This window comes from Canis aureus, chromosome 11, assembly GCF_053574225.1.
Source record: "Canis aureus isolate CA01 chromosome 11, VMU_Caureus_v.1.0, whole genome shotgun sequence".
Taxonomy (NCBI): Eukaryota; Metazoa; Chordata; class Mammalia; order Carnivora; family Canidae; genus Canis; species Canis aureus.
This window is the reverse complement of record NC_135621.1, coordinates 52141985-52161151: the sequence shown is the minus strand read 5'-3', so window position 1 is coordinate 52161151 and position 19167 is coordinate 52141985. Positions and strand designations below refer to the sequence as shown.

The following is a 19167-nucleotide window of genomic DNA, read 5'->3' as shown; positions in this document are numbered from 1 at the left end:
TAAAAAAAAAAGAAACAATTGTTAATCCAAAAAAAATAAATAAATAAAAATAAAGATAGCTTTTTCATCTGAGTCCTGAATTTCACAGAAAGGAAACTGAGGCCTGAGACACTGAGGCACACAACTAGTTAGTGAAAGCTGACTCTCAGTTTTCCTCCCTTCTCTATCCCATACCTTCAGGGATCCCTGGGTGGCTCAGCGGTTTGGCGCCTGCCTTTGGCCCAGGGCGCGATCCTGGAGTCCCGGGGTTGAGTCCCATGTCGGGCTCCCGGCGTGGAGCCTGCTTCTCCCTCCTCCTGAGTCTCTGCATCTCTCTCTCTCTCTCTCTCTCTCCCTCTCTCTCTGTGTGTCTATCATAAATAAATCTTAAAAAAATTATATATATATATATATAAAAGAAGGTATGGGATATATATATATATCCCATACCTTCTTTTTTATTTTTTATTTTTGAATGACAGGATACTCAAAGACCACTGAGAGAGAAAAAAACAAGATAATTTCTGCCTCTTTAAGAAAGGTCAGAAGAGCTCCAAAACTTCTAGAAAGAAGAGAGCCAATTATTTAATCTAATTTCAGGAATAGTCTTGATCTTATTAGCTTAGGGACTGAATAAGGAGGCAGAGGCCCCACAAAGCAAGATTTATTACTGCTTTCCATGAAAGCAGAGGGAAAATGAAAATTGGCTTAATGGGGATTTGGGCCTATAATGTAATTCTTGTCTCAGTTTAGAAAAACAATCCACAGACAAAAGGTCAATAGATCCTAGTAGTGATCTCCTGAGCGAGTGAAGAAAGGGGTCACCTACTATTTCTCCTGAGGCCCCTAGGATTAGAAGTTGCCTCTGTGGTAGGGAAGCCTAGAAAGGAAGAAATCCACTGAACTCACATTGGCCTAGAACATGTGTTTATAGTGCCACTGCTTCACCAGACCAGTGAAGCAATGAATAAGATTTTCCTAGAGGGAAAATCTCTAGCTAAGATATGGCCAGTGATACTAATATTAGCTCCTAGGGGAAGAATTTTGGAGTTGAAAATGGAGAAAAGGAAGGCAGGTGAGGGCAATATCAATTCAAAAAGCATCTACTGAATGCTAACTATGTAGTAGACACCAAGAGATAAATTAAACCTTCTCTGTTCCTGGAAATGCTTGCAGATGAGTAGGAACTAGCAACCACAGAAGAACTTGTTCCCAGGATTGAGACACCAATATTCAAAACTGCCCAGCATCCCACAATTCATTTCCATTCTGAGATTCTTTTTCTGTTACAATTATTAGGCAATACAGCTCACTCCTATGGGCTACAAAACTCTCCAACTAATTAGCAGCTCACAGATGTTACCCAAGCAGTTGGGTGCTGGATGAGGCACACATATCCAGTCAAAATCTGACGGTGCTTAAAAGAAGAAACAGAAATTCAGAGTCAACTGAAGCACCCAGTTCCCTTCCTCAGATGTCATCAGTGCAGATACCCAGCAGACCCTGCCCTAGTCCAACTCAGAAATTCAGCTCTCAGGGGCCACCTTACTCCATCAAGTCCTAAGTTATTGAGGAAAGGGACTGCTTGCTTGTGCTTAAAAAAAAAAAAAGCATTATCCATCATGGGATCTGATCCAGGCCAATGCCAGTTGGATCAATCAACCTTTTAAAAATCTTTTTAGGATAAATATTCAGCTACAGTCATGAATTAAAGATGTGAGGGAGAGAAAAATAGTACACAGCTTACAGTGGTTAACACTGGGTTTAAAACCAAAGTGTGATGCTGCATTAATCTTTTTTTGAGGCCTCATACAAACTGAGTAAAATTTGTTTTAACCATTCCTATTCTGGTAAACATTAAAGATGCTTGAATTCTGTGGAAAGTAAGAACGGGAATGATTTCCATAGGAAAAGGGGAGGTAGGTCATGGCTAAACCAATCTCCAAACAATAGAATTTTCTATCAAAACTGTGTAGCTGGTAGCTAAACATTAAATAAGTGCTTTACTGGCCAATTTTATTCATCTTCTTAGAGATCTGTTTCCAAGTCATGAATCCTTATGCACATACAAAATAGTAGATGAGGTAAGTGGTAGTATCCACAGCCATTAGGGTAACTCTATGAATCTCTAAGAGATTACCCATTGTTCCTCTGTATTTTTACAAGTCAAGTTATGCCAAAGGTTTTAGGACACAGGAGGCCTGGCTTCATGTGTTACTTAGGTCCTCTTACTCATAAGGGCCCCATACTTGGGGTTTGATGCTCAGCATTTGCCATCTTGAAACTGTCAGTAATTTAATTTTCAATCTGTGTTGTGTAAATGAAGTCTAATGGAACAATGGAGCATGTGCCCAGGGGCTTAGAACCTTGACTCTCCTGCAGTCCTATCTTCCTACGTCTTCCTGCCTCCTGGCAGAGGGGGGGGATGGGGGGATGGGGATGGGATCTTGATGGTCTGTTCCCTGTCCCTCAGTGACCCATTTCCCCACCCCTGCCTCATGATTGCTGCCACCCTTCACCTGGGATGGTGACCCATTTGCATCAGTGGGGGGAGGCCTATATGCCACTGTTGCCCTCTGTTCACGGCATGGTCCTGGGCGCAGGTATGAGGAAGATCAGGTTAAATGGAATGCTCTACCGGGGCATCTCATGGTAGAGCAAGGTGGTAGCAATTCCTGTCTTGGGCTGGCAGTGCCATTGTGCATCTGGTCAGTAATTTAGAAGCATCCTCTGGTCTAGGTACTGAGTGCCACCAGCATAGAGGTTATAATCTCCCAGGGAGTCACCTATTGATCATGGGTTGGTGCAGAGGGCCTATGGGAAGGAGATTAATTTCTTCCCCACTCCCAGATGGGGTCCTATATTTTCATTTTGCAATGGATCCTGTTGGCAAATGGTCAACTTCAAAGACTGAGGGAGTAGGGAGAAGCCTACTTCTTAATTAATATAGTTTTTTATTTGGCATCTAGCTTGGTACAAAACCTGTTGGTAAATACGTTACAAGAAGAAAAAAATAAGGGGCCCCTGGGTGGCTCAATTGGTTAAGCGTCTAACTATGGCTCAGGTCATGATCCTGGAGTCCTGGGATGGAGACCCACATCAGGCTCCCTGCTCAGTGGGGAGTCTGCTTCTCTCTTTCCCTTTGCCCCTCCCTCTGGTCACATTCTCTCTCTCTCTCTCTCAAATAAATAAAATCGTTAATAAAAAAATAAAAAAAAAGAAAAGAGGGGCACCTGGGTGGCTCAGTGGTTGAGTGTCTGCCTTTGGCTCAGGTCATGATCATGGGGTCCTGGGATTGAGTCCTGCATCAAGGCTCCTTGCAGGAAACCTGCTTCTCCCTCTGCCTATGTCTCTGCCTCTCTCTGTGTCTCTCATCAATCAACACATAAAATCTTGAAGAAGAAGAAGAAGAAAGAAGAAAGAAGAAAGAAAGAAGAAGTTGTTCCTACCCTCAAGGAGCTTATTATCTAGTTGAAAATAGATGAAACTGACATAGATAAAATAACAAGGTTCCACAAAGGATGTGGAATTGGAGAGGGATCCTGAAAGTAGCATTTAAGTCTGGAGGGGAGGGAAGGGGATACTTGGTAAATGTGCTCCAAAATGTAGGGAGTCTAGTGCAATCGTACAATGGACCTTGACTTGATGATTCTTGTATGTTTCTAGTTCTAGGTCACTCACTCACAGTGTCCTAGGGGCAGCACCATCCTGGTATGAGGGGAAGATGTTGGAATAGGCATGGTTAATGTGGACGATAGAGGAGAGGATCCCAGAGGAAAGAAGAGAAAATGGGTTCAAGGCTCCCAGCTGTGTACACTGAGGTACACAAAGCGGCTGCTACTACTTAACATGCCAGGCCACGGAAAGTTCTTCCTAGACCAGCAAAGACAGAATAAAGGGAGCTGACCTTATGTTTAAGCAAATGACGGAGCGAAGTCAGGTTTCACAGTGAGCTCTGTTTTGATGGAAAAGCAAATATTCTCTGGTGAAGGTTGACTTAATTAGCTATTTTAATAATTCATGAGTCTTTAAAATGTTTGCCAGAAGATTCAGAGCTCAGATTCTGCTTCTGGTATTTAGTTCTGGGTTTTCTCTCTCACAAATTGTGCTGCCTCACAGAGCAATGGCAGGAACAAGTCTAGGAATGTGAGGTTTGGTTTGGCCAGGCTGTGTACAGTTCTTAACCTTACCCTTTTGAGACTTAGAACCTGTTTGAGAATCTGGTGAGAGTTATAGACCCTTGGCCTAGGAAAATGTATGTAAATTCAGAGTCTTACAGACTTCTTGAGGTCCTCCCTTGAACTCCAGCTTAAGAATTAGTTTAGATGATCTCTAAAGACTCTAGCATTCTTTTTAACTTACTTATAAGCTAGCTTGTCAATATGTCACCTGGAAATGTGACTCTTTGGGCTTGCAGGCAAGCAGCCTCATGTGGATATTTGCAAAGTGAGAAATGCATAATGCAACATTTGTTCATTAGGCTGCAGCAATGCTAATGCAGAAAAGAGGACCGAATGAATCAAAAGCCATGAGTCAGCTCCCTCCCCACCACCTGCCAGCAAAGCAGCCTGCTGAAGCTGAGGGGGGAGTGAGCCTGGAGTCAGACAGCCTGGGGCCCTCAAATCCTGGCCCAAGCACTTTCTGGCTACGACTTGGGGGACCAAACTAACCTCTCTTATCCTCAGTCTCTTCATTTCTAAAATGGGGCTAATAAGATGTCCATGTTCTGAGGAAGAACTGAGCCGACTTTGTTAATTAGGTAAGTTCTGGGCCACTGTAATGCTCAGTAAAGGTAGTTCATTCCTCTAATCTCACCCACGAGGAGGAGGGGTGCTGTGAATTTAATGCTGTGGGAGGGAACAGGCTGAGGAGTGCCTGGGAGCTCTGTGAACACTGTGGATATGTGGTCCTCCTCCTCGTCCTCCTTCGTTCCCCTTAGGTCTCCCCTAAAAGAATGTGGGCTGGGTTCAGCTCAGGAGGTTGGGGAGGGACCCTGTGTCACAGCACTGGTCTGGAGCAGCTCCCCGTCTTCTCCTCTCTGCTGCTGCTCAGGAGTGTGGAGGCTGCAGGAAATGATGGGGGAGATCCTGGGCTTTTTCTGGCTGCAGGCCTGACTGCAGCAGAGAAGAGAAAGAGGCGGGTGGGGGAAGTAGTCTCGCTTCTGAGCAGACAGTCTGTGTGTTATTCAGGAGCCCACAGTGAATCTGGGGCTGGTCCTGGGGAGCATTGGAGCTGGGCAAGATACAGCTCCTCCTCTCAAAGACTGTACAACTTTGACATAAAATAAGACAAGCCTCAGGAAGGAGAGTGGAAGGCCTGCATCACTGGATACAGAACATCCTATCCAATGCGGGGTCCAGAAGGGAGGGGGCATGAAGGCAGGATGGTGGCAAGAATGTTTGGGCAGTGCCCACCACCTGATGTACACTGGGTCTCACTCTCACATCACCCTCCAGGGTATGTGCTCTAATCCTCTACTGTATGATGAGGAAACTGAAGCTCATAGAGGTAGTGACTCATGGAGGCAACAGCTGTGATGCGGTGCCAGGGCATTCAAACCAGGTCTGCTGCCTCTGAAATTCTTTCTCCCCATTCCCCATCCTGGCCAACCAGGTGAAGTGAGAGGCCTCCAGAGCCCTCACTCTGAGGCTTGCAAAGCCATTACCAGTTGTGTATGATGCTATGCGCAGAATCCAGGCTCGGTAAATATTTGCCCTGTGAATGGGCAGGAGAGAATGCTCTAGGCAGCTCTAGGCCGTTCACGTGCACTGTTTACCTTTCTTCTCACATTCTCCCATGAGGAATCATCCCTTTCCTCAACTGAAAACAAACGCAGAGTGGAATGAGTGAAGTGCCTGGATTAAACAGAATCTGTCCTAGACACAGTGGATCTGCGAGAAGTAGGTCTGCAGTGGGCAGCAGTGGGGAAGCTTCAGCTCAGCCTGGGCCTCTGACGAGGAGGAACCCTGTCATCCTAGGGAATTTTCTGAGCAGAGTCTCCTAACCTGATTTGTAACTAGTGATGTGACTATTACCTAAAGCTGGGTGCCAAGGAGAGAACAAAATGAGACCACCTCTCCATTCATTTCCAGCCACTGATTCGATGATGTTGATAAACTCTGAGTTTCAAATGGAAAGGGCTTTGTCATCACGATTTTTCAATAAAATTCTAGCATAGCTCTTTATTTCCTGACCAAAGCTCTAGGGATCCGTTTTAACATGCTGGATATGACATAATCCCCGGGGTCGACTTTTCATTTCATTGCCCTTTTAAGAGTATCAGAGCATGTGGCTAGAATTTACCTTAAATAATAGATTTTTAGCTGGTAAGAGCCTATATTATTACTTACACTTAGTAAAGTCCCTTTGGACAGTAAGAACCAACATAATATTAATTTTCCTTGCTGTCATTTGACAATATGAATTGGTTTTGTGTAAGAACCAGGAGCTCATTGGATTGAATTTAGGAAATTGGAAAAACAAATTTGACTTCAGTAGGTTTGAATGATTACAATGTAATAAACATATAAAGGCTTGGAAGCTAATTTATCATTGCTTTCAGTTTTATTTATTTGAAACTCCTTCATGGTTGGTATAAACAGGCTTTATTAAAGATTATGAATTCAATTTCCAAATGAGTTGTAAATGGCTTTCTATAGAGAGATTACTTGATTTGTTATTTTCCTGAATAAAACATGTTTTTGCCCAGTGGGGTTATATAGCCCACATATTAATATTGGAACATCATTCTATTGAGCTTGGCATCTATGATATGCAATGTTTGATTTGTTGTCTTATCTATTTGTCTTCACTTTCTTTAATAAACACTGAGACCAAATACATAACCTCTTATGACCTGCACTTCTATGAATCACAAGAGAATGTCTGTCTGTGTAGCAGTTTATCATTTGAATGATAATTCTGGTTCCCTTTAAAAATGTTAAAGTGTCTGCTCTTCAAAATAGACTGCTGTGAAAGACATGAGGGATGCTGTGGGTCACTGATGGGGTTCATAATTGACCCTAGCTTTTGTTGCATGGTAACAGACTCTCTGGGTATTAGATCATTGTATACTGCAGAACTACCAACACACTGCCCTCAAAGGGGAAAAAATCTGCATTTACAATTTAGAAAACTAGACATAGCAGACTCTTGTAGAAAGGCAGCCTGTCAGTAGAGCTGGAACCTCTGTGAAGATGGCCCTCCAGGGCCTGCCATACTGTAAAAGCCTGTTCAATTTCAATACTTACACAAAAGGACTATGACTTTTATAGCCCAGTGCCCACCGAAATAATGCACCGCACAAATGAAAACAATGAGAAGGGAATTAGTATCCATGTGAAGTATCTCAGAATGCTGAGCCTGGGGAGAACCTTGGGAGGCCATTCATTTTCATTGTCTCAAGGCCAGTTGGCGTATTTTCCTATATTAAAGCTATTGTCTAAAGAGCTAGGAAAGCTAATTGCCTAAACAGAATAGATTCTACCTCTCCCCAGGAAATCCTGCTTGTTATTGTTATTTTACTACATCATAAAACTCCAGATAGAAAGATACAGAGTTCTGGTAGAGAGTAAGCCATTACCCAATGTCATTTTTTTTTTTTTTTTTTTTTTTAGAATTTTTTTATTTATTTATGATAGTCACACACAGAGAGAGAGAGAGAGAGGCAGAGACATAGGCAGAGGGAGAAGCAGGCTCCATGCACTGGGAGCCTGACGTGGGATTCAATCCCGGGTCTCCAGGATCGCGCCCTGGGCCAAAGACAGGCGCCAAACCGCTGCGCCACCCAGGGATCCCCAATGTCATTTTTGAAAGAAATGATTCCACTGTTAATGACATTAGTATGTTCACATCAGAATTCAAACTTTCAGGAGTCTCCAACTTTCAGGCTTGAGTATCTCAGATCAAACTAAGGTGTTTCACAGACCAAACTGATTTTAAATTTATTGTTTTTAAGACTTGAAGTCAACTCGATAATTCTGAAGTCTAGCAAAGATATATAAATAGTTAGACTATTCACTCATAAATGTGTAGCAACCTCAAGAGTGAGTCAGTCTAGCAAAAGCAGTACAATAAAAACAAATCAAATTCTCATCTTGAGGGAGTCTGCCCCTTGATGTGGAGGGTGGTGAGAAGGCTCGAAGACCACTGGTCTACTAAGTTCCTACTTAAACTCCAAACTTCCTCTCCTCTTTTAAACTACCCCAACATCCAAGTTTGTCATTTTCCACCTCCCATTGGAAGAGAATTCTCTTTTCCCAAGATGCTTCAAATAATCCTAAAGCCCAGCGCCTTCCAATCACATCAGCAATAAGGCACTGTATGGATCCCAAAACAGCCTTACCTCTGATGGGTCTGAATGTCCTGGTTGTCTTCCTTGTCTCTGATTCTTCCAGGTGTCCCTCACTGCACCTAGCATATAGTAAATACTCAACTCTTCTTGTTGCTGACAGTTAACATTATCTTAGTGGGACCTGCAAATTTGATATAAATTTATGACTGGGTATTATACTATATGTTGGCAAATCAAACTTCAATTAAAATTTTTTTAAAATAAATTTATGAAAAAAAAATAAAAATAAAAATAAAAAATAAATAAAATAAAATAAATTTATGACTTTAGCTTGACTCTCAGCATAAACCTACTTTCTCAACTCCAACTATCTTTTTGTCTGACAGGAGATTATTTCTATTATCTATCTGGAGTCCACTGTATTCTAGAAACCATGGATTGAACTCTGCCTTTGGAAAGTTTTTAGTCTATTGACATAAAAAATAATGATTTGGAATTCTTGTAACATACATGTTGCCTTGAATTGCACTCTAGTTGTTTCATGTTTATAGATTTTTTGCACCTCTAGTTAAGACAGGGACTTCTGTTTCTTTTTATTTCATATACTGTCTAGAATGGTGCTGGGTACAAGCAGGTACTCAGGGAGCAATAATGAATGGACGAGTGACTATATTCACAGGCAGAAATGTGCTGTGGATGTGTGGAAGTCAGATGAGTTAGAAATCTAATTCTGAGAGCTACTAGTTGTGACTGGGCAAATTATGTAAATCCTTTAAGCCTCAGCTATTCCATCTGTAAACTTGGATGATTGTAGAACAGGCTCTGTTAAGTCCGCTGTGAGGATTAAATGCGATACTAAATGTAAAATGGTTAGCACAGAAACTAGAATTGAATGTTTGAAAAGTGTTAGTTACTATTATTATAATCAGAAGTGATAAAAACACATACAAAGAGGTGAGAAGGGTGAGAGATAGGGGTTATTAGGTTACTTATTGGCTGGGTTAGGTTAGCAGAATTTTAAAGAGGGTGGGGGTGGAAGTCAGTTGTGTATAATATAGAAAGGACTGGTTTGGTAGTCAGGGAAACCTGGCTCTTCCTTCAACTACATGCAGGACTTTGGGCAATCCTCTCATCTTGAGGAACTAAATTTCCTCATTAGACAGTTATATTAAATGACCTGTAAAATCCCTTCCCACTCAAAGCAATCTATAATTTGAGGAAATAGATTCTAAGGATGTTTCTTCCCCTCTAATCCTTACTAAAAGGGGCCTTAAAATCAAGAGATCATGTGACTGACTTGCAGTCTGAGGTCCAGAGAGGTTATAAAACTTACCCCAACATCACAGAGCAGTTGGTGATCATTTGGATAAAAATTCCTACTTTGGAGTCCCTGTACAGTGATGGGTCCTCTATATAATGACAAATGACTGGGGGATAGGGGATGGTATGGCTCAAGAGACACTTGCTGGGGTTGGGAAGTATAATGCTTGTGGGAGATAATGCCACCAGATACAGAAGGATACAGCTGAAGAAGACCTCTGGTCCATGACTAAGAGTTTTAATATGATAAAAATAATTAGAAATCACTGGTAAGTAAAATTATTCCAATTTTATCTATCTCTAAAAGACATAGTAAATCCAGACAAAATATATTCAAATAAAGAAACTTAAACATGAACACAAGAGGTAAATTAACATGGGAATTTCCCTATGGGTTCATACAATATTGGAAAGGTCTTTGGGGACCTAGGGCCATAGCTACCTCCTTTTTTCTCTTCTGACCTTGAGATGAGGTCATACTGAACTCTGATTAAAGCAAAGCTCCTGCTCTGGCCCAAGTCCTCTTTGCCTTCAGGGAAGTAAGCAGGGGTGAGGATGAAAGGGTTTCTGTGGGAAGCTGTGTCCTCTCTGCAGAGGGCAGTTGCACTGCATCCTGCTGGCTGAAGGTCTTGCTTCATGGTCTTGTCCTGGCCATGCGTTTTCTAGGCCTTTTACCTGCAGCTTCTAAACAAGCTTTGTGATATTATCCATTTTCCCGTCTGATCCAGTACTCACAATTTACACCTTAGGAAATATGACACAAGTATGACCCCTTTGGAAAGGACTGAAGGAAATGCTAAGAGCTACACAGAGACAACACAAAGAACCAAGTACTGAGAGCAAGGGTCCAGAATAAAGGCACTGAGAAGAAAAACTTCTGAATATCTAGGAAAGCCACTGAAGTGCTTATGGATAGGTGGAGTACAGCAAATACAGAATGATGGAATGCCTGGGTGGCTAAGTGACTGAGCATCTGCCTTTGGCTCAGGCCATGATTCCAGGGTACTGGGATAGAGTTCCGCATCAAGTTCTCCACATGGAGCCTGCTTCTCCCTCTGCCTCTCTCTCTCTGTGTCTCATGAATAAATAAATAAAATCTTTTTAAAAACTCCACAAATACAGAATGATGACTTTTTACGTTTGGAATGAGATTTGCTGAACATCTCTTGAATAAAATGGCTGATTCCAGATCCAGGCAGAGAGAGTAAAGTAGAAGGTAAGCTGGGAATATTTTGTGTCAGAAAGCAACAAACTACTCAAAAACTAATGGAGATCGATCAAAGAAATATAAGAACTGGACTGAACAGGAAATACTGGCTAAGTTTGGGACAACCTGAGCACCTAAACCTAAAATAAATGTAATTGATTATAGTACACTGAAATTAAAAAAAAAAACAACCCACAATTAATAGTAATGCTCAGAAAAAGAGAGAAGAGGGGAGGAAGGGAGCCTTTTTTTGTTTTTGTTTTTTTTTGCAAAAAAGAGTATGGCTAATACATATGGAAGGGATCACAGAATTTGAAAAACCATTTGCAACCCTCAATGTAATTTATTATCAGACAATGATTATTGATGCATGATAAAATTGCTAGGTGAAGAGCTGCTAGAGAAAGGATACTTACATGCTAGCAGAGTATTGTTCCACAGGTTACTTACCAATTAAACATGGAAAACACACCTTAAAATGGTGAGGTCTGGTAGATGGCATCTTAACTAAGTGATCGAATTTATCATCACTAAGAATGGAATAATGGCTCTTGAGATGATACAGTATAAAATACACAACATTGGCTGTGAATTATTTTTTTAAGATTTTATTTATTTTACACAGAGAGATAGAGAGAGGGATAGAGTACAAGCAGGGGAAGTGGCAGGCAGAGGGAGAAGCAGGCTCCCCACTGAGCAGAGAGCCCAATGTGGGGCTCTATCCCAGGACCCTGGGATCATGACCCAAGCAGAAGGCAGATGCTTAACCAACTGAGTCACACAGGTGCCCCTGCCTATGCAATATTTTTGCTAAAAGTCTTCAACCAGAATCTTGTCTTTAGTCCTAAATTCTAGTTTATAGGAAATACAGGGTATAGAGCATCACGTCAAATAATACTATGAGAAAGCAATCAGACAAATCCAGAATATGGACATTGTAAAAGAAAATTGTTCTAGATCCTTCAAAATATCAATGTCATGAACAACAAAGATAGGGGAACTATCTAAATTAAAATTAGAAGTCTAAAGAGATGTAATCCTGCAAAGATTGTAATCTTGTAATCTGATAACCCCTGTCAGATCCCAGTTAGAAAAAATAAAACAACTATAAAATCATTTTGGAGACAGAAATTTAAGTATATGCTGGATCAAAGATAGTACAGAATTTTTTAAGTGTGGTAACAGTGTTGTGGGTTTTTAGGAGAATATCCTTATTCATAGGAGAGATATGCTGAAATTCAGGGCTGAAGTATGATGCCTGTAACTTTCTTTCAAATGTTTCATCCAAAAATAATTTGTATTTATGAGCCTAGGTGGCTCAGTCATTAAGCATCTGCCTTCGGCTCAGGTCATGATCCTGGGGTCCTGGAATCGAGTCCCACATTGGGCTCCCTGCTCAGTGGGTAGTCTGCTTCTCTCTCTCCCTTTGGCCCTCCCCCTACATGCTCTCTCACTCTTTCACTATCAAATAAATAAGTAAAATCTTAAAAAAAATAATTTGTAGATTAGTGTGTGTGTGTATGTGTGGAGAGGGAGAAAGAGCAAATGTGGCAAACGCTAGACATTGTTGACTCAAACTGGATAGTATATGAATAGTTTGTACCATTCTTTCAACTTTTCTGTACATTTGAAAATTTTCAAGATAGAGAACTAAATTTCTGAGGAAATGTTTGGCAGTTAAAAAAAAAAAAAGCAGTTCTTTTATGCTTAATCAGTCTTGTAATTGAAACAGGGGCACATCTAGGTCTCCCCCAGCCCCCACATGAATAGCAGGGGTTGTGACTCTTATTACTTTGGAACCAGTGAAAGTGGGAATGTAGCAGTAAAATAAAGAAGATATTTTCCCTAACGCAACTCCCATTTTCTCATGCAGAGGGGAAGCTAACCTCCTTCCTTCCAGGAAAGACCTTGGAAAGTCACAAGAGGTGACTATTTCCCCACAAAGTATACTTTCATTATTAATATGATTTCAGGGCACAACAAATAACATGAAGAATTTAGCAAATCCAGATACTAATCCATAACTTTCTAATCAAGTTCTCATAGGGTGCATCTGATCCCATAGCCACATAGAGCTGCGAATCTTCTTTACAGACCGGCCCCTGGTTTCTGATTTCTCTACAGAAGAGAGGTCAGTGAATCGCAAACAGAGAGCAAAATGGCAGATGGGCTTCCAAACTGAAGTTGTTACCAAGAATTTCATGGAAGATATAGCAGACAGTATGATTCAGAGCACACCATAAAGAAAACTGATATGTAGGAAATGAAGGAAAGAAAGAAGGCAGGTAGCTAGTTAAGTTTAGAACATTTGGAAATATTTTTTCAAAGCAGACAATGGTTTACTCCAAGTTCTATGAGCAGAACCTAGAATTATTGGCTAGATAATTAGGTGGGGAATTGGACACTGTGAAGAAGGGAAGAGAGGACCCCAATAGTGCCCACTTTAGAGTCTTGAGGCTGGGGAATCCTGATTTTATAAGCCAAAAGATAATCACAAACCAAGCCAGGATGAAGAAAATGAAATTAAAACTTGAGGTTAAAATTTTGAGGTTGCAGAGAATTCATACCCTCATGTTGCCACTACAGTACCAACCATGACATAAATCACCCATTTTCTGTGAAACCATTCACAGTTGAAAGCATAATTTTTTTTAGCTTTATTATGTGGTGGTTAATTGCTTTAATTTATATTTCATCAAGCCTAATGTAGAGTGAACAACAAATTCCTTAAATAAGATGCGAAGAAATGCAATTTAAAAATTGTATAAACAATTATTATACAATGACACAAAAAAATCTCAAGGAAGATGAAAATTACATTTGCTTAAATATATATTTAGTATTTTCAAATTGATTTAAATAATGACTTACATTAGAAGATGAGAATTGTCCTGCTGGCCACTTTCTCCCTTTTTATAATTTATAAGACAACTCACGCTTTGTAATAGTCTTGTTTAAAAATGTGTGAAGAAGGCATGTGCAAAATGATAATATCCTTGTCCATTCATCCACTTATTCATTTGACAAAATTTACTGGGCATCAACTGTGTCACCAAGTAAGGTAAGGGTGAAAACATAATTACAGTCCCTCAAGGGACTCAGTGTAGTTGGTGCCACTAACCTATAAGGATATAGTACCATAAGGTGTTATAAGGATATTTTGAGTGAGAGTGATTATTTCTCCATGGACCAAGGGGAGAGGGTAAGTGGGCTAGGAAGACATCACAGGGAATATGATGTTTGGGCCAAGGATAAGTGGATGTGCAATAGGCAGTGGGAAAGGGAAGAAGAATGTTCTAGGCAGAGGGAGCAGCAAGAGGAATGACAAGGACTGGAAAAACAGTGTAGTACACGCAGATATCTGCAAGTTGTTCAGCGTGGCTTGGGTGACATCATGAAGGGAGGTGCTTTTCAATGAAGCCAGAATAGAGAGCAGATTGGGGTGAAAATATGAGAAGTTCAGTTTTGATGTGCTTTTAGCACCTAAGGACTTCCAGAGGAGTTGCCAGTAAGCATTTTCAGGACTTCAGGACAGGGCCCTGACCTAGCCTCACTTTAGATAGGCTGGTTGTGGCCTTCTTTCAGATGTACGTCTACACAAAGGGCCATGGGGATGTCCTACCTAGAGCCCACATCCCCCCACTCTTTTAAGACTACTCTATGTCCCTTGCTCATATAGCACTGAGGCTGCTTCCAGGGCATATGTAGGCTTCTCTCTCAGATCCACTCTCCAGAGAACTCTGTCTCTAAGGGTGCATGTCTCTAGGTCCTGAGAGATGGACAACAGTGGGGCTGTTGATGGAGCCTACTCACTACTATGCTTGTGTACACACAGGTGAATGTAAGACCTCTCAACAGTGCAGATGGAGCTGGGGTTGAGAAGAGAAATGGGTGGGCTGTGGGTTTGAGGATGGCTTCCTTATACTTCCACAATTTGGTGTGTAAGTTCAAGGTTATAAAATTGGCCATGGCCATCCAGGTTGTTATGAAAGTTTGTCAAGTTATGAAAGTTTATCTGTCAAGATAACAGAAGATATTTGTTTGTTAGCTTGATTCACAACTTTTACATATATAACATATGCTATATAATTCTCAGTTTATACTCTTGACTGAACCCACAGGTGGCCTGAGTGGCTGGAAATACAGACCAGGAGTTTAGGAAGACTTTACATCTTGCCATCCATATTTAGAGGTCATTGGCACAGAGCCAATGCTATGGGAGTGGGGAGTTTGTTCAGGGCAGGTGTCAAAAGTCACAAGCAAGAGAGCCATGGCTTAATCCTGAGGCATTCCAGCAACAGGCGAAGGAGCCAGCCAAGGAGCTTGAAAGAAACTGCCAGAGAGGTAGGAGAAGTACTTGCAAGGGGTTGTTCCCAAAGCCAAGTGAGAAGAGTGTTTCAAGAGGAATGGAATGGTCAACAATATGGACAATATATGTAAAGTGATCAGCACGGTGCCTAGCCCATGGTGAGCACCCACTCACCAGTGGCTGTGAATGTGCTAATAATGATGTTGATGATAGAGGTGACAATGATATTTCTGTTCCTCTGTGCTTCTTTTCTCTGCCTCAAACACCTTTTCCTTATTCTCCAACTCTACTCAAATTGCTATGGATCACATTCTCTAGGAAGTCCTCCCTTTGCCTATTAGGTTGTCCTCCTACATGCTCCCATGGTCTCCTATGCTCATTCTTATCATTGCACATTAGCAAATAATAGGCTACTGGTATTTATTGACTGAGTGGTAACAGCTTCTTAGGTGCCCAATCGCCCTGGTTTGCCTGGGACTGTATGGTTTAGCACTGAAAGTCCTGGGTCCCAGGAAACCTTTCAGTTTTGGACAAATGTGGATGGTCACCCTAAAATGGCATCTCAATTTTTTTGAGTGAATAAATGAATAAAAGGCAGAATGTCAATATCAAAGCTAATGACCCTCAATCTTTCCCGTGTTTATATGAGTGTAAGCCCATGCAGGATGTTCTTTCCATATTCTCTTCACCCCTTATTGAGAATACTGTGGGCAAAACATTCTCATGACCTGGTTGGATTCCTGTCCCAGCTCTGTTTTGCCCCATAATAGCACTGAGGCTGAAGGGAGGTGCTAGAAAAGGAAAGCTTCACTTTCTCAACTAGGGCTCCTTACCTGATCCACAGAACAAGAAAATGATTTGAGCACTGGTTTCTCCATTCTCTCAAAATTGACACACAACAAATTGCCATCCGAGTAAGAGAGAGGTTAAGCAAATTGTTGATGCCTTAGGGTATTTAGGGCTTAATTCTTTCACCTGTCAAGAGTCACACAGGCCCTACAATCAAGAATGCCAGTCTGATCGTCCTCTGTCCTTGTTGGTTAGGACAGCTGGCTAGAGGAAAGAAGCTATGGGAAGGAAGTCTCAAAGGATAGGACTTGTGTTATCTGTATTCTGCAAAATGAGGAACTGAGGCCTGGAGAGGAAGCACATTCTCATTTTCCCAAAGTGGACAAAGGTAGAAACCTGTGAGACCTCACTAGTCAAGAGAGGGAAACAAAGACAACCAACCACCTCCTAGGCTGTGGTGTGGTGCCTGTCATCAACTTTGCTTCTCAGCTGGCAATTGCCAAAGTTCAGGCTGCACTGTATGTCATCTTGTTGAAGACAAATGCTCTATAAATAAATTGACTTGGAACAGTCTCAAATACACATAAACCACAATGGCTTTAAATGTAAGTCTTGACTTTTTTCTCATTTTTTCTCATCTTGGAGAGGTCAGCAAGGAAGTTTCTACAAGAGAGGCTTACTGAAATTCAGCCTAGAAACCAAGAACTTTCCTGTAGTCTCTTTAACAGGCATATTTCATTACCAAATATTTGTTTAAAAGCTTGATCCAATACATACAATGCTAAGCACGCACTTGTATGTTAGACTTAAGCTTGTGCTTGTTATACGTTACACATCAATCATTTTAAAAATTCATTTTCTAGAAGAGGTGATTATTCATTTTGTCATTCAATTTCCTATCATTAAAAATTTTATATGTAAAATTATGCATACTGATGGGGTACTGTGTGAAGAGAGAATATTTTTAGTGATTGAGAGAAAAGATTGTTGATGGCTCTTCCATCAGAGGAGGAATCATAGATAAATTTCTGAGAAATACCTTGGAAAGACTTGGGAGCTACCAGAACACAGAGTAGTGGAACTATGGCCTTAGGGCTCTTGTCTCCAGCTTAGATTCTGAAGCAGAGGTACCTACAATTAAGTAATATTCTAAATGGTATTTCATTTGTGAGATAAAGCTAATTACCTCCCCTGACCCTGCCTCATTACAGTATTAAGTTAGTAAGGATAATAGAAGCATGAGGGTCCTGAGTTCTTCCCCTTCCCCCCTCCCCCTCCCCCTCCTCCTCTCCTCTCCCTCTCCTCTCCTTTCCTTTCCTTCTTTCTTTCTTTCTTTTCTAAGATTTTATTTATTTATTCATGAGAGACACAGAGAGAGAGGCAGAGGGAGAAGCAGGCTCCATGCAGGGAGACCAATGCAGGACCCAATCCCAGGACCCCAGGATCATGCACTGAGTCAAAGGCAAACACCCAACCACTGAGCCACCCAGGCATCCAGGGTCCTGAGTTTTCATTAAAGAGTCATTCAACTGAAAGGAAGGTCACAGTGCTGCCAATACTAATTGAAAGAGTACTCACTTTATGTCTGGTTTGCATGACTGAAAGAAAGAGGATCCATCCCTGGCCTAGTAAATACTTTCAATGGTATGAAGAAATGTCTAAATAGGCTAAAAGAGGTTAAATTCCACTGAAGCTTTCCAAGTATGTGCAGATAGCAGTTACAGAATGTCTTGGTCTTGCTGGGCAACCTTCTCCTCAGCAGGCAAGATTTCACCTTGGCCTGCTAAAAATCCTGCTCGCTTACATTTCAAGGCTCCACAAGCCAATGCTTTTCACTGAGAAATTTTAAGGCTTACTGTAGCCTAAGATGATTCTTTCTGGACACTAGTTCTACCAACAACCTTCTTGAGGAACCGCAGTTTGAGCATTAAACCCTAGCTCCTTTCTAACTTCCCAGCAACCCTCGCCTGTGTTTGGCTGGCTCTAGTAATGCCTAAAATCACTGACAGCTCCTCCATCATGACATGCAATCGCATGTCTTTGGGCCTCTGCTCTGTTCTTCCTTCCACCTGGAATTTGCTTCTCTCTTCCTCCTTACCTTTTGCTTGTTTCCTAGGTCATTTATTGTATCAGATTCAGTTTAGGAGTGATCTTCTTTAGAAATCCTTCTGGAACTTCTGTGGCTTGTAAGCTCCCTCTATGGTAACAATTACATTATAGTCAACATCAAATTCATACAGTAGGTGTTCACAATCTGCTTGTTAAGTATTTCAAGTTATGCATACCCTTGCTTATTTGGGGTGGGACCAAAGAGCTAATTAAAAAAAAATGCATATGTGTGATAAAGTACACATAAAACTGACCATCTTAGCCATTTTGAAGTGCACAGTTCAGTGATATTAAGCACATTCAAAATGTGTAAACATCTCCACCACCCACCCTCCTAAGTCTTTTCATCTGTAGATCTGAAACTCCATACCCTCTAAACAGTAACTCCCCATTCCCCCCTGCTCCACCCTCTGGTAACCACTATCTTATCTAATAATCTACTGGAAAATCCCTGGTAAACTGCTGTCTCTGATTTTAATTACTCTAAGTACCCCACATAAATGGAATTCTACAATATCTTTATCTTTTTGTGACTAGTTTATGTCACTTACCACACGTCCTCAAGGTTCATCCATGTTGCAACACCCTGTAGAATTTCCTTTTTTGAGGCTGAATGATATTCTTAAGTATGTATATGCCACATTTTGCTCATCCATTTATCTACTGACGGACATTTGGGTTGCTTCCAAGTTTTAGCTATATCGAATAACACAGCCTTGAGAATAGGTGTATCAACATCTCTTCAAGATCTTGCTTTCAGTTCTTCTGGGTACATACCTAGAATTGGAATTATTGCATGATATGGCAATTGTCTTTTAATTTTTCACTTTCGTAGTGGTTGTACCATTTCACATTCCCACCAACAGCGCACACGGGCTCCAGTTCCAAGGAGCTGACTCTTAAACATGTCTTTTAAACGTCCACTTAAATCTGAGCGGTCAGAGACCCGAAAGGGCCAATTGATTACAGGGTCCCTCGCTTGTTGGGTACCTACCTTGAGCCAGATACTTGAACGTTTCACATTAACTCTAAAATTCCTATCATTTTAATCCTTACAAAAACCTTTTCAGAGAAGTATTATCACCTCCTCCATTTTATGAGGCTCGAGAGGACTCATCCAAGGTCACACGTCTAAGAAAGTGGACCAACCAACACTTGCAC

The 19167-nt window shown here is 41.2% G+C and overlaps 1 long non-coding RNA gene across 7 annotated transcripts in view; it reads right to left on the bottom strand.

The window, feature by feature from the left end:
* LOC144324097 (uncharacterized) overlaps positions 1 to 19167 on the bottom strand; it is a 126917-nt gene that overhangs the window by 106720 nt on the left and 1030 nt on the right. For all 7 annotated transcript variants that reach the window (XR_013389496.1, XR_013389492.1, XR_013389494.1 and 4 more), the window contains exons 2-4: positions 18558 to 18783; positions 17996 to 18094; positions 8324 to 8453 (exon numbers count right to left, since the gene is read on the bottom strand). This is a non-coding gene — a long non-coding RNA (uncharacterized LOC144324097). The remainder of the gene's footprint in view (positions 1 to 8323; positions 8454 to 17995; positions 18095 to 18557; positions 18784 to 19167) is intronic.